The sequence below is a fragment of the Protopterus annectens genome, chromosome 8.part0 (assembly GCF_019279795.1).
Source record: "Protopterus annectens isolate FY-2018-M chromosome 8.part0, PAN1.0, whole genome shotgun sequence".
Taxonomy (NCBI): Eukaryota; Metazoa; Chordata; order Ceratodontiformes; family Protopteridae; genus Protopterus; species Protopterus annectens.
The window spans coordinates 1,005,828,012-1,005,841,999 of record NC_056741.1 but is presented as its reverse complement, the minus strand read 5'-3'; positions in this window follow the sequence as shown (position 1 = coordinate 1,005,841,999).

The window sequence follows — 13,988 nt, the reverse complement described above, 5'->3', positions numbered from 1 at the left end:
TATCAAAATGAAATACATATTTTCCCTTCCATGTTTTTAAACCCTGGACCTACTGCACATGAAGCTGTAACTCTATCCATTTAGCTGCGTGAATATTAAGAAATCTGCTATACCTTCACATATACCACTGAGTTACCTATAAGCAGTGCTGAACACTGCACCATGCAGCACAAACATGTTTCTTAAACACATCTTTAAATAAATTATTAATTACATTCAGTTTCACATTTTAGATGTCTGGCAGGTGTCTGCTATCTTATATGTAAGTGAAGCTTGGCATTGGTGTGCTCTGTGCCTCACCATGCAAACATGCTTTTTTTTAAAAAAAACATAAAAATAAAACAAAAGGACATTACAGGAAGTCTCATACTCATCTGTAGCCATGGTTAGCACTACACCTCTTCCTACATTGATGCAATGACCATGTTCCTCGACTCTCCCTCGGCAACATGCAATCATTAATATGCATGGTGCGCTGCCAAGGGGGAACCATGACCACGAACGTGGATACGTTCCATGTAGGCTGGACGTACTGCCTATACAGATTTTATTAAATCCGGGGGATGTTTTTACTTGAGAAAACAAAGTAAGCCATCCAAATACACTTCAGGCAAAAACAAAAAAAAAACTGGCAATTACCATGTGCACTTTCACTTGAGAAAAGGAAGACATCTATGTAGTCACTCCTAGAAGAAAAACTGCATCTACCTACATACTTCTAAAATAAAACATAGGATCTATGTGCACACTTCTGCAAAAACAGTATTAATTATGCACACTTTTACTTGAAAAATGATACAGCATTTATGTACTTATTTCTAAAAAATACAGCATCTGTGTACATACAAATATGTCTCAACTGTTCCCAAGTTTTATTCAAATTTTAGCCTCTTTTAATCCCTCATAAATCTGATGATATTTGGGGAAAGGTTGTGATTTATACTTAATAAATAATGGTAATAATTACAGTTATAGGCTTTTGGTGTATACTAATATTCATTTTCTTATTATGTGAATGTGTCAAGTTATAGTAATAATATTTTAAAAGTGCCCCTGATTGCCCAACAATTTCTGGATTTGTCCTTGGGAATTTGCCCTCATTTCTGCAGTTACATATAGAAAACTATGCTACTTAAAGTAAGCCTGCAGCATGGTTCTATATCCACTCTTCCATTAACATTAAGTATGCATATAATTAGTCTATAGTTCATAGCCTTCAGAAAATGAATACTACAAAGTTATTTTAGCAAATTAAACATCATTTAAAATCTTTACCTGATTTTGACCATTAGCACCCATAATTTGTGGCTTTGTCTAGATGTACTAATATTGTTAAAAAGAACTCCCCAGAATTTTGTACAGTATCCCTGGGATCTTCATAATTTTTGCCCCCTCACAAACATTTGGTTTTGCTGGCAAATTTGTTTTTTTTTTTTGCTGGTAAAATGCCTGCTGCTGATGATGTTGTTGTTGCCCCCCCCCCCCCACATTATTTTTATCTTTCCCCAGAGCTATGCAGAAATTTTCACACATGCAACAAAAAATAAATAAAATAAAACTCAGCCTACAGCTGTCATATCTGTGCCCAAGTCCCTAACAAAAATCTGACTGTTTTGCAGTGGTCCACTTACCTGCAGCAGACTGTCTTGTCTTACAGAAGCCAAAGAAAGGTAAAATATCCTGGTAGAACTCTTTCAAAAAAGCTTGGATAAGCAGATCATGAAGCTATCCACATGATTCTCCTGGCTCCTGCTAAACAAGGCAACAAAAATCCTTCAGCTAGTGAGTAACAATGAGAAGAACCTTCACCCAGTGGTAGGCAGCAACTCCTTGAACAAATCTTAGCCCTTTGGAGAAGTAATCCAAAATGATGATGTTTTCCTTAATTGGGAAAAATTGAATTAATTCCTTGCTAAAAAAAAATGGCTTCTTAAATTACCTGTTTGCCAGCACTTTGTACCCACCCATTTGGCTCTTTAACCAATGAAAAACAATTATTGGCAGTCTGGACCCGCAAGCTTCAAATGCTCCCTGTTAGGTTTGATCTGCAAATAAAAACTTACAATTGCTAAAATGCAAATGAGGGTGGTACATAGTGCTGCTAGCAGGAAGTTTAACTAAAAAAAAGGGTATCCCAGTGGTCACTCCCTTAAACTCTCTTACCAAACCTTACCCAGTAAGAGCAATGGATCTAACAGAGGCAAGGAAAACTTCTCTGCAGCAACCACTTATTTTACTTCCTTGGCATCCACAGCACCAGAACAGGAGCTCAGCACAGCTTAATGGTTATGCAGCATGATGAATTCGCAAGCAAGCAGCTTGTCACATTATATCCTGAGCCTCAGGAACCAAGGAACCATACAGTTACAGGTGAAATTTAATTCAGCAAATTAATTCAGTAAAATTACACATGCAGCAAATACTTGTTTCATCCGATTTTAGGTGTAAAATTAACATTTCAAAGCTAAGGTAAGCAAGCAAGTAGTCCAACATTTGTAGGGATCTTATTATAACCATATGTGTAGCTGCCTAAATAAAAAAAATAATGAATTCACTCAATATTTATTTTTTTTAATTCTACCGGGATGACCTTTGGACAGTAAGCTTCACACAGCTTCAGTACACTGATTCTCAATAAAACTTAAGGGAAGTGAATGGGAAATGATGCCCAAGTGTTTTGCATATTTTACTTATCATATTTAAAGTTAAGGGTAGACATTTTCTTTAGGGGTTGATTTGTGTGGGCCATTTTTTAAATGTGTACAGCCTTAGTTTACTTTAAACTTTCAGCATGTAAATTCAAGCAATTTAGTGAGGTTCATGGGTTACAGATGGTGCAATAGTAGAACATTGGCTTGCCCAGAACTACTAATTAAGCATTAATCTGCTCTCTTAGTCTTTCAGCATGTAGCAGAAATTCAAGCAACTTAGCAGAGTTATAGGGTTATGGACAGTGCACCAGTAGAACACTGGCTCACCCAGTATTACTAAGTAAGGAGTAAGCTGCTCCCTTAGTCTCTGAAAAAAAAAAAAAAAAAAAAAAAAACATGGTTCAGCTTGTTCCTGGCTCTTCAAAGTAAAAATGTCATAAGTCACAGTTGAGATTCCTATCCTGCTCAAGCCTGTCTGGAGTTATGTGAACGCATTATGATTATTTTGTTTAATGAATCCATTTTAATTCTTCCCTATCCCACGACCACATGCCATTGTGTCAACCAAGACATTACCCACCACTTTCCCTATGCATTCACTCAAATTAAGAGGGTTGAGGGCAGGGTAGTAGGCTCCCTTGCTTAGTGCCATAAAGTGTGTCATGTTTTTTCAGTTATGCCCTAATTATTGTCCTAATTCTGTCAGGAGACTGTCCAAAGTATCCTTCATCAAACCAGTCTGAGTTTCTTTGCTCTGTGAAGCATTTTCACTTAAACATCTGTTGTAAGGCTTTATCTCTATGCTGTTCTCAGGCAGTTCTACCTACTGCTCAAGCCAATGCAATTGTAATCAAAGTTAACACTCTAGAGGATAGCTTTAACTCTTATCTTTTGGACCACCAATACATATGTTACCTGTACTACTGCAGTGTGATCCGAGTCTTCTTCTTCTGATAAATGTATAACTAATTTATTTCATTTTAGTAACTATATGTATTTAATCCAAACAAAAATTAGACATCATGACTGTAAACATTTCTAGTCTGTTTTAAATAAGCAGTTTGCTATGTCTTTAAATACTACTCACATGTCACAAGCAACATGCTTTGAGAAACATAACTGCTGCATTGTGTGATGGCAACAATGCTTTTTTTTCATCTTAGCTTCCAAAAGAAAAAGAAAAAAAAATGTATGTAACTCATAAGGTTCCCACAATGTTCACAGAAGAGATTGGTTTAAGCTAAAATGCTGACACACAAAAAAGTAATTGATTCACAAGTTAAAAACATCAAAAATAATGTATAGCTGTGAACTGGAGAGAGGAATAGAAATCAGCAGTTTCTGAGCACAGTTAAGACCATTAAATTATTAGGAAGTGACACATTGTGTTGAGCTGACAATGTAGCCTGAAAACCCTTTTAAGTTAAAGTAAAATTTCTCTTAGGTTTTGTTGGTAGAGACAAAGTAAAGACAAAGTAATCAGTTGTTGCATTTTCACAGGTACATACATGCTACATTTCAATGTAACTGCAACCTACCTAAAAGTGTTGCGTGAATTTTAATTTATATGAAACATAAAGAAATTATGTGGGCAGTAAAATGAAATTCATACAGTTTTGACACTTTCTGTAGATGGCAATAGATAAGAATGTATAAATTAATTATTCTTTGTAAAACAATAATTTTGCTTATTAAACTACAAACAGAAATATTTATCCTCACTGACAGGAGCATAGTTATTATCAATAATCTGCTTTTGCCTTGCCTGTCATCTGAACTGTCTGTTGTATTTTCATTACCTATCATTATTTGAGTAGGTAATGAGGTATAGGAATGTGAGAACATTAGACTTATACCTCAAATCAGATGAGACTCTATATTTTTAAAGGTATAAAACTGCATGTTACCTCCCCTTATTGTCTGTAATCTTCTCCACATAATATCATTATATTACTGGTATCAGACCATTTTGCTTTTATTACACAGATTAGAAAACCAAGTGTATATATATTCATAACATTTTCATAGGTAAGTACTAGGCTAGCTGCCATTTTAGACCTGTAGACCATTTTAAGCCTAGCCCTGTTCCCTTAGTGAGAATTAAACCCTTTACCTATTGCCTGTGAGGTAAATACCTTGTATAATAATAAGTGAAAAGTCTATTGTACAATACCAAAAGCTAGAATGCGTCTTTTGTTCTGTTTAATTTTTTTTTGTCCTGCACTGAATTTTTGTATAAGATAGGATTATATGTTCATTCGCATTCTGGGTAAAGTCATTCACAGCCTAATTCATCTGACATGGCCACCCATGGTGAACAAGAATGAAGCTTACTAATGTGCTATGTGTAGTTCAATCACCTAGTCCTCATCTGCAGATTATTCTGAAAAAAAAAATAGAGTTCCTTGCCACTGGTTTCCTAAACATCAGCATTCAAGTTATTGTGATTTCTTGTGGTATGCCTGCCTTACCAAGCTAAATGAAGTCATACAGACATACCTTGAGAAAGAACAATCCTGCAGCCCATATCTCAAGCTTCATGGAAACAGACTAATGTGACTCCTTGGATTATAACACAAATCATTTTATAAAACAACTTTAATTGGATTGTGACTGTGATTGCACAATTTGATTTGACATCCCATACTCACACCGCATGGAAGTATTTCCCATTACACTGCTTTATTTATGTTAATACAGCCTCTAACTTGTCCGATATTGGTGTGCAAACACTAAATATCTGTCATTTTATTTCCTGTCCGTGCCACATTTTGAAGTCTTGGTTCTCACTATTGACTATTTTGTCTGTCTGCAAATCATTCCGCTTTCAAATGCTTTCTTGTAATCATTTTACAGGGTTTACTATCATGTGCCCGAATGGCAGTCAGTCGAGTGTGACATTGTTGAAAGGCAGTATTCCAACGGGCAGAATACCGAACCAGAAAACATCAACTACAGTACAGAGAATGGGTAATGTAGTTCGAGTATCTGAGTTCGGCATTCTGAGTGGAAATCATGGTTCAGTGAGGAAGAGGGAATTAACCCATTTCCTCACTGTAATGCAGTCTCAGAGTTGGTGTATATAATTTGCAGGGGGGGGTGCAGAAGGCTTTCCCACCTGCAGAATAGTGACAGAAATGTACAATTGACTGCAGAGTGTAACGGTACATTAAGATGCATAGCATGAGTGAGTGACATCACCTCTTGCTCTGTCGAATACATTGAACTATGGGTGTCAGTGTTTTCATTTTCACACTGACTGCTCTTTTTGATAGTACGGATTCGGCATTTAGAGTCGATATTGTGATCGGTCGACGATGCAGTTTCATAATTTCAATAGTAAACCATTTTACAGATTATGATCAGAATATTAATGAGATACAAAAGATGATTTATGGATTTCACAATAGGTAATGCAAATAGCTTAATGACTCACTTATATCTAGTATGAAAACATAAAATATATTTAAGTTAATTATACATTTAAAGTCCTCAATACCAAAAATAATACTGTGTCCTGTCCTAGCATACCACAGCAAAATCAGGATTCAGTAAAGCAGAACTCCACCAATGTTTCAACGCTTGCGCCTCAAATTTTTATTTCCAAAAGCAAAGCTCAAAAAAGTGCTATATATGTGAAAATCTTGTGATATGTCTTTCTGCTATATTTTCACCTGGACCTTACCGTGAAATTGTGGCAGCCACTGAGCAGGGGAGGAGGAAGTGAAGTTATGACTAAAGATTTTATTTATTTATTTATTTGCAGTTTGTTTACCAGGATAGTCCACTGGGCCTCAAGGAGCCAATTTTCAATGGAGTCCTGGGGAGAAAAGCTCCAGAAAAAAACGAATACATAGTACACAAAAAGTATATATCTTTAGTACACATTTCTAATAAACGAAGATCCAAGATAGTGTGGAAATCCAGGAAAAACTTTTGGCTAAAAAACAGGTTTATTGAACAGAATCTCAAAACGCACACCAAACAAACTGGCACAGGTGAAGATGAAATAAAACTTCACATCCAAAAATGTGAAGTTTTATTCCATCTTCACCTGTGCCAGTTTGTTTGGTGTGCGTTTTGAGATTCTGTTCAATAAACCTGTTTTTTAGCCAAAAGTTTTTCCTGGATTTCCACACTATCTTGGATTTTGGAGTTGAGTGGTGCTTTTTTCTTTTATTGGTTTGGCATTTCTAATAAACATTACAGTGGTGATAAAGAACAAATCAACACAATTTTGAATTACAAGAATTGCATCAGATTTTTTTTTTGTAGCATAAGGTAATTATTAATTGCTGGTCATATGCATCTCTAATGGTGGAGAAACTAAGGAGGCAGAGGTAGGCACACAAGTATTAAAATATAGGAAGAAAATGTAGTCAGGATTAAGTAGGATGGGAGCAAGAGCATTTCCACTGTGAAGTAAGGTGTGAGTGCAGTGAGGTTTTGAACAAGGAGTGACTACTAGTGGTGCGGATGGGAGAAGGGAGAGTGTTCCAAAGGCGAGCTAGAGAGAAGGAGATGAGGTGGTTCTCAGCTGGATGTGTGGGTTTGTGCAATTTAATAAGGTTTTGACAATTTGATCTCAGGAGTCAATCTGGTGTGTGCATTTCTAAGGTGTTTGCTAGGGAGGGGCAAAGAGATGGGTTGTGAATGAGTTTATGTGCTTGGATAAGTTGGGTATAAGTTAAGAAGTTAGGTAGCTCAAGCCAACCTAATTGGTGAAGGGAATTACAGTGGTGGGAAGAGGCTGTGTGACCTGCAGCAAACTTGGATATTTTGTTATAACGAGATGAGAGTTTTGATTTGAGGGAAGATTGTAGGTTGGTGAGGATAGTTGCTCCATATAGAAGGGAAGAGATAAGGTATGTATTGGCTAGTGTAATCTTGGTGGAGAGAGAGATAAAGTGACTGTTATGGTAAAGCATGCCTAGTTTTTGTGGGTCTTTTTGATGTTTACATGTAGATGCTTGTCAAATCTTAATTAGTCCTCAATGGTTATTCCTAGTAATTTTGCATTTCTAGGGGAGTATTATTTTTGCTATTAATTATGAAGGATTGTTTATTTATGGACGAGGTTTTGGAGGCATTGAATAGCATAAGTTTTGTTTTGGTTGCATTAAGGGTCAGATGGTTGTCTTACATCCACTGTTCAGTGAAAGAGAAAGTGGCTTGTGTAAGATTGTTGAGAGTTGTGATGGAAGGGGAGGAACAGATAATAATTGCAAGATTATATATTTTCTGATGAAGTCTCCTGCTTTCTTCCACTTGCTAAAGACATGCAGGTAGGTGAATTGACAATGTCCAAATTTTTCCTCAGTTTGTGTGAGTGTGGTGTTCATGTGAGTCTGCATGTATTCAGCAGTGGACAGAAATTGTTTCCAGAACTGGATCCTGCTTACACTAATTGTTTATCACAATAGACTGTACCTTCCCTTGAGTAACTCTGAGTTGCATAAAGCAAGTACAGAACTTCAATAAGTAGATGGGCAAAACTGGTTAGGGCAGTGATTTCAAATAAAAATTGTACTGATAAATTCTGTGTAACAGCTAAAAACTAGGTAAAAATTGTACAGAAATACATGTAAGTCTTTTTTTTTTTCGAATGTCAGATGTGTCAAGCATCACTCATGGTTGGTTAATAGAAGCTGTAAATAATAATCCAATTTACACCTCATTTTGAAGCAGAGGTTCAACATAAGAAAGTTATTTAGCAACTCCTGGAAGAACAATAAAATTGATGAAAAGATAGGTTTAGTAATGGGTTACTAATAAAATTCATAGACAAAGATATAGTAACAGTCTTTCATGAGCACTTACTAAACACTGATATAGAATTATGTTTATTAATTTACCAATGTATTTTAGAAAAAAATCATGGAAAATATGTAGTAACTCATAAACAATTCAGATTAGTGATATTGTATTCTACCAGCTTTGCAGTGGTCAAATGCAAAACTAATACCCATTAAATGAAATGCGCATTCATTAAATTTATTTATTGATTTAGGCTGATTTTTTTCTGCTGTTAGGCTGTTAGCTGTAATGGAGAGTACGCCTCCAGGAGCACCAGCATCCCAACCCCTATTCTGTTCTAGTCTATTGTTAGTTTAACCCCCCTTCATTTTATTGTATTATTCCAAAACCACTGACTCAATGAATACAGCTTTCAGTGTCCGTATAATTATTACTATCGATAATGCCATAAAATTGTGAGTGAAAAACAAGGTTAACCTGAAAAGAAAAGCAAGCATAACTACAGAACTAATAAGAGGGTTTGCATGATCCTATCTCGATAGATTACTGTAGAGCAGAATGAATTGTTGGCAATTTGCTATTCCACCTTAATTTTTTTTCTGCATTCTTCCAGACCAATTTAAAGTGGCTGATCGTTTTTTTGTGCTCTGTGTGCATACTGGAAACTTGCACTAGCCCACTCCATTCACCGTCGCTGCTCTTCAACTCACATTCCTACCCTACCCCCATTCCCACCCACCTCCACATCAATTACATTTATCCAATCCACACCACAACCTTCAAAAAGTTGAACCAATCACCACCCACCACACCACAGTTCTCCAACTAATCAATATTTCCCACCACATAACAGCTTAATTATAACTCAACCCCTTTCTATCTCCTCACCCTACTTCACAAAGCCTCATCTACAACCTATTCTCATAACCTTACTTCACATTTACACACTCACTCCTGCTCTATCCCTCCTTAAAACCTAATATACAAACATAATATTCATACACTTAATATCCATCCCACTATTACTAACTCCCTCAGCACACTCAACTCCCCCATCATCTTTTTAAAATCTTCTACCTTCCCATTAACCAACCGACTGAAAACTAACCTCACTAACTAAAACATAGCAGTCCACATCTACAACTCCACCAATGTTGAACTATTCCTATATAGATGCCTCCACCATACTGTACCTTCAGTAATACCACTTAAACAACCATTAGCACCCTCCAAACAATTCTCCCTAAGTACTAATAAAAAAACTAATCTCCAGTTATGTGGAGATGTACACCTCAGCTCTGGCCTTATTCTCAACCAACAAATTATAACCATCACAAACAATTCCCCCAAACCAACAATAAATCACAGTATACCTCTTCTATCCAACATGTCAAAAAGAATTCCAATATCCTCCTCATGAATATAAACCTTAGAAGTTTCTTAAACAAAATACATGACCTCCATGCTACCCTATCACTCTAGGCACCTGTCATTGCTATCCTAACTGAAACTTGGCTTAAACCACACATAAACAATAATGAAATCATTCCCCCATGGCTGCAATATTCTCTGACAAGACACGACAACAAAAGAAGGTGGAGGAGTAGCAATTATATATAAAGACACCCTTAACCTCAAAAAATTATAGGTAAACAACCTAGACATTTTCAACACAGAACTCCCAGCCTCGGGCATAAAAATCAATAATAAAAACATATAGACTTGCTAGATGTTTACATCCCACTTAACAACAACCCTTCCATAATTGAAAACCTATTCTCATGGGCTTCATCTTCATTTAGTTAGGAAACTATACTGAACAGCGATTTCAATTCTGATTGGCAAACCTACAGCTCAGATAAGCCCTCACACATATCAACCTACATGGTTTTACCCATCTGATACATTCTCCCACAAGAACAGACAAAACCAGCAACAGACAATCCACTCTCGACTGGACTCTGACTAATAGACCTTCACAAATTCACCTCTCAGGCTGTCTACCTGAAAGCCTAAATGACCACCTTATGATTTTCCTTCTAAGACATTGTCACTCGACCACAAATGCAACATCATACAAATAAATACGTACTGCAAACAATTTCTCCAAGAGCACATTTAAACAAAGAGTAAGTAGTCCCCATTAAAATCCCTCCCATTAGATGCAGCACTCGAGTACTTCAATAACAAATTTCTAGACATGATAATCAAATTTCTAGATGTTATAAATACACTAGCCCACATAAGACATATAAGAAAAAAAAATAAATTACTGCACATGGCTCTCTAAGGAATCCAAACAGTTACTGAAGCAAAGAGATAAACTCTGGCATCAACATACCAGCAATAAATCCAAAACGTCCCTAGATAACTACCACCATCTAAGAAATGTCTGTAAGAAACAAATCAGAGCTGATAAAAAATTGTACTAAACAAATATGCAGTCCAAGCATCAAAGCAACCCACAAAAATTCTGGGCCTCCATCAATCAGCTTATCCATTCAGACCCTACCCCTACTCCACCTCCAAACATCAAAAACTCAGATGAAAGCATAGCCTCCCACTTTAAGTCATTTTTCATAAACTCAGTCCTCACACTCTTAAAAAACAAAAAATGCCCACAACAACTCTCATACCCTACTATCACTGAATCACAAACCCCAGTCTCTCTTTAACCTATCCAAACAAGTAAAATAAAAGAACTCCTCAGCCAATTAAAATCCACAATACTTCCCACCAACAAACTTCCAAACAAATTCCTCACATTAGCAGCTGATTTCATCTGCTACCCAGTTTCAATACTGATCAATAGATATATTACTGAATAGTACATTCTTAAAATCTGGAAAACTTCCTACATAATTCCACTTTACAAAGGAGGCTCCTCTTTTGAACTATCTAACTACAGGCCAATATCTATTTTATCCCCTCTTTCTAAGATCTTAGAGAAGTGCATTCCCTCCCAAATAATGCAACACCTACTGTCTAATAAGCTCCTTTCTAATGCACAACACAGATTTAGACTGGGCCACTTCACCATCACTTCTTCTTCTTCTTCTTTCGGCTTTTTCCCAGTTAGGGGTAGCCACAGCAGATCACCTGTCCGCTCATGATTGGCAGTGGGGTTTTACAGTGCCAAGGTGTCAGCCCGGTGCCCAACCTTCCACAGAAGGCACACACAATTGCTCACACTCACACCTAGGGCCAATTTGGAGTGTCCAATCCACCTACAGCATGTCTTTGGGATGTGGGAGGAAACCCATTTCACCATCACTACTCTCCTCAAATTTACCAATACTGTTAACCAACTAAATAACAATGGCCAAATACTTGCCTCAGTCTTCCTAGACATGTCAAAGGCATTTGACACAGTCTTCCATGAACAACTCCTAAATGTGCTGACACCACTCAACATATCAAAACACACTCTCAACTGTTTCCAAAATTATTTATCGAACCACTATCAATCTGCTAAATGGCACAATGACCTCTCCTTCCACTTACCATTACTGTATGTGTTCCACAAGGCTCAATTCTTGGGCCTCTGCTCTTCACAGTTCTGACTAATAACCTGCACAAAGCTTCTAGCCTTGCTACTATTGTACAATATGCAGATGAATCCACTGTCATCTGCTCTGCACCTGCCCTAAAAAAAATTACATGAAAATACCCCCAAGTCTTTTACTGCCGAGTCCTTCTTAGAAAAATACCAGCTCATCCTAAATCCCAGCAAAACTAACTTATGCTGTTCCCTAATCAATGTCTCAAACCAAATCTCTCCCACCAGGACTTTACAATCACCTCATCCAATCACACTCTAATCAAACCCACCTCTGAAACCAAGCTATTAGGTATAATTCTAGATGAGAAGTTAAGATTTGACAAACACATATCTTACTCCATCAAAAAGGTCCACATTAAATTAGGTTCTCTTTACAGAATAAAGACATTCTTAACCATTTATTGCAGAAAAGCTATCACTAGGACCCATCTACTATCTTCCTTAGTCTATGCCTCCCCTATATTTACCAATATCAACAAATCAGACTTAAGCAAACTAGAATCATGTTACCACAACATAGCCAGATTTTCCACTAACCTGCCCCATTGAACCCAGCATTGTCTTCCTCTGAAACAACTCATATGGCTAGAGCTCCCTAACCTGCTAACCCTAAATCAACTTACCATAGCCCATTCCATAGTTCAAGTACCATATAAATGTCCATCTGTACAGAACACAGTTCAAATCCACCTCAATGGTATGACTCTATGATCCTCTGAAAAATTACTACTTGAAACTACTAAATCAAACAACAGCTTTGGAGACTCATTGTATTCTAACTATGTATCTAAATCCTGGAACCCCCCCCCCCCAAACATACTAAACACAGGAAACCCAGCACACTTCAAAAAATGACTAAAGTCCCACCTAAATGACAACTGGTTATGCTTCTGCTCCACACCTGGCTGAACCTATTTCATCCCTCCTCACCCCCCACCCTCTCTTCCCACTATCCACTTTCACTATATCTCTTTTGCCTACTGTAACTATGGGAATATAAGGATTATAAGTATAACAACATTAAGCAAAACAAAGTACAGTACCAAACAATCATTTCTGTAATACAGTGCCGCTGTATATTAAACCTTCCACTACAACACTGTAATCCCTAAAAATTGCTACTGTCTCAAATTATTTTTCCTTATTAAGTGTACTCTGTCTTTTACTAACTTGTACTGTGATAATATGTGTAGATTATGTGATTTTAATTTTATCTGACTGTTTCCTTAATGTTTAAAACACTTATTATTGCTTACTGTTTATTAATTACTGTTATGTTGTTTCTATGTGGAGCTTTTCTCTCTGGGCTTCCACTGAAAATAGGCAACTTGCCCAGTCAGACTTCCCCGTTAAACAAATGTTAAATAAATAAAATATTTACCTTTGTTGACTGGATTACCGCCACTAGGCTTGTGACCTCTTTTCAGGAGAGAACCAATGCAGTATTTATACTATGAGGGGAAATTTAGCCATGGCATCAGAGAATGTTTCGTAACTTTTTTGGTCTCTTAGCCAGATGCCCAAAGACTGGAAGGGGGTTTCATGGAGGAGACAGAGGGAGAGGATGACATTCATGGTAATGTTGGTGTGTCAATGAGACTGGATTTTTAGCAGAAAAGAAGGAGAATGAAAATGTCAGTATTGCTACTGGAAATTTTGCTGCAATATGCAGGTAGTAGAGTGTCTCATATTTATCTTAAAGAACTGCAGCAAGCCAGTTTGGAAACTGATGTATTAAGAAACATGATGGAGGAAGCAGAACCAGATGATGTTAGTGTGGTTGTGTGGTCAGACATTGTAGCTTGTGGTTTGTAGGTGAAAGAAGATTCTTTGAGTGATCAAGCTTTAGTTCAGGGGATTAATGAAAATATGACTGTAAAATTAAGCCAAGAAAGCAGGTCTGATGTTAAGAAATGACTAACCGTGACTAGTTATACAGAAATGGTGGCTAAAGGTACTATGCAAAGGGATGATAATGTTTTGCAAAGACCGAAACCCATCATAAGAATAGAAAAGCA